We start from the raw sequence: 2,678 nt of genomic DNA on the forward strand, positions 1-2,678 counted from the left end.
CATAAATACACTTGCACAGAACATGGCAGAGAAAATATGAGCATACGAATATATCAAGGATAATAAATAAAGTTTATGACAAATGAGATCTAAAAAAGTCCATCATCTCCTTTGGCCATCCTCATTCAGATATTACTTATCTGGGCATACTATTTTCTTTTTTCCAAGTGACAGGTTTTGGGAGGAAAGGTTACCTCAGTGATTTTAAGGCGGTGTGAGTAGTAAACGATGATTTAATGCATGGAGATGACCTGGCAGAAAAGATGGAGGTTATTGCCAATTCTATACCTTGAAGAGATGAGACCTAGAGACAATTTTGCCTTCTCAGTAGCCTTCTTGGAAGCACTCTTGACTTTGCCCCTCAGGCTGCAGGCCGCAGGACTCGGGGCGGGGACGGCCGCCGTAGAGAACACGGACGCCATTTCGTCTCCGTGGATGGAATGACTGGCGCTGGGCGGGGAGTACACGAAGCCGTCGGTCCCGTAGAAGATGGAGGCTGTGGCGAGCTGAGCCGCGCGGGTGGGTAAAGCCTTCAGGTATCCCTCAGCCGAGTGCATCTTCAGGATGGTGACGCACATGGACAGGTAGGAAATCAAGATAGCTAGGCGGGCCAGAAAGGCTTGAAACTTGCCGCAGCGCCAAGAACCAGGTCACTAATGTGTCTGTCAGAACAGGAGAGAGTCGTGACTGTTGGGGCGTCACAGAAAAAGTGATGGGTTAGTTGGGACGTAGGAAAGAGAAACTGAATGCGTCCCTGACACGGAGGGAGGCGTTCAGGAAACCGTGAACGCCGGGGCCTCCGGCAAGGCGTGCCCCAGGCTCGCCGCCATTACGGCGGTGTAATGCAGGGGCCTACACTCTGCTGTGCAGCGGTCCTGGGCCATGCGAGCCAAGAGCGCATTTTCCACGGTGGCAAAGGCTGAAAGAAAGAACATCCGAGCAGCGCACAGGTTGCAGGAGATGACCTTGTCTCCCGCAAGGAATCCAGCCCTGACTTTATGATTGACGGCTGTAGAGCAGCCGAAGCCCACCGGAGACAGGTCACTGAGGGAAAAGTACGCGCGAGTGCGGAGACAGCAACCCAAGGGAATCAACTGGATCGTTCCCAGGTTTCCAACCGCACTGATGAGATAAAGGAGAGTGAACGTTATCAAGAGGGGGCCCTGCAGCTCTGGGGCGTTGCTTAGTTCCCGCAGGATGAACTCAGTCACTTCTGTATTGTTTTCCAAGGATGCTGTTAACTGAATTGAACTTAATTCAATTTGCAATTCCACAGCCCTACCACTCACTACCTGGAAATCACTGAGCCTGACCCACAGATTCTTCATCTACAATAATGAGACAGAACTCAAGGTATATTGTAAGAATTAAACAAGATAAAATGTATAAGAAACTGTGAGTAAAATGCCAGATATTGAGCAGAGTCTGGTTATCTTAGGTTTAATATTAGAATTAAAGTGAAATGATTGCCTCCATGTTTGCTTGGGGCTTCCCTGGTGGCTCAGCCAGTAAAAAATCTGCCTGCAGTGCGGGAGACCTGGGTTTGATCCCTGGGTTGGGAAGACCCCTTGGAGGAGGGCATGGCAACCCACTCCAGTATTCCTGCCTGGAGAATTCCACTGACAGAGAAGCCTGGACGGCTGCAGTATATGGGGTCGCAAACAGCCAGACACGACTGTGTGACTCAGCACGCAGCACATGTTTGTTTAAGAAACATGGATGATGAAAAGCAAGACTCAACTATAGATGAGTTCTTTAGTCTTTTCATTCCAATCCCAAAGAAAGGCAATACCAAAGAATGCTCAAACTACCACACAATTGCACTCATCTCACATGCTAGCAAAGTGATGCTCAAAATTCTCCAAGCCAGGCTTCAACAGTATGTGAACTGAGAACTTCCAGACGTTCAAGCTGGATTTAGAAAAGGCAGAGGAACCAGAGATCAAATTGCCAACATCCATTGGATCATTGAAAAAGCAAGAGAGTTCCAGAAAAACATTTACTTCTGCTTTAGGGACTTCCCTGGTTGCTTAGATGGTAAAGCATCTGTCTACAATGCGGGAGACCTGGGTCCAATCCCTGGGTTGGGAAGATCGCCTGGAGAAGGAAATGGCAGTCTACGCCAGTACTATTGCCTGGAAAATCCCATGGACAGAGGATCCTAGAAGGCTACAGTCCACGGGGTGGCAAAGAGTCAGACATGACTGAGTGACTTCACTTATTAACTATGCCAAAGCCTTCGACTGCGGATCACCACAAACTGTGGAAAATTCTTTAAGAGATGGGAATACCAGACCATCTGACCTGCCTCCTGAGAAATCTGTATGAAAATCAAGAAGCAACAGTTACAACTTGACATGGAACAACAGACTGGTTCCAAATAGAAAAAGGAATATGTCAAGGCTGTATATTGTCACTCTGCTTATTTAACCTCTATGCAGAGTATTCATATGAAATGCCAGGCTGGATGAAGCACAAACTGTAATCAAGATTGCCAGGAGAAATATCAATAACCTCAGATATGCAGATGACACCACCCTTATGGCAGAAAGTGAAGAACTAAAGAGCCTCTTGATGAAAGTGAAAGAGGAGAGTGAAAAAGCTGGCTTAAAACTCAACATTTAAAAAACGAAGATCATGGCACCTGGTCCCATCACTTCATGGGCACTAGATGGGGA

General features: G+C 47.5%; 1 pseudogene; it reads right to left on the reverse strand.

Annotated features, from left to right (window-relative positions):
• Positions 1-233: 233 nt before the first annotated feature.
• On the reverse strand, positions 234-1,328 carry LOC102186325 (annotated as a pseudogene).
• Positions 1,329-2,678: the final 1,350 nt, after the last annotated feature.

Source organism: Capra hircus, unplaced genomic scaffold, assembly GCF_001704415.2.
Source record: "Capra hircus breed San Clemente unplaced genomic scaffold, ASM170441v1, whole genome shotgun sequence".
NCBI classification, from domain to species: domain Eukaryota; kingdom Metazoa; phylum Chordata; class Mammalia; order Artiodactyla; family Bovidae; genus Capra; species Capra hircus.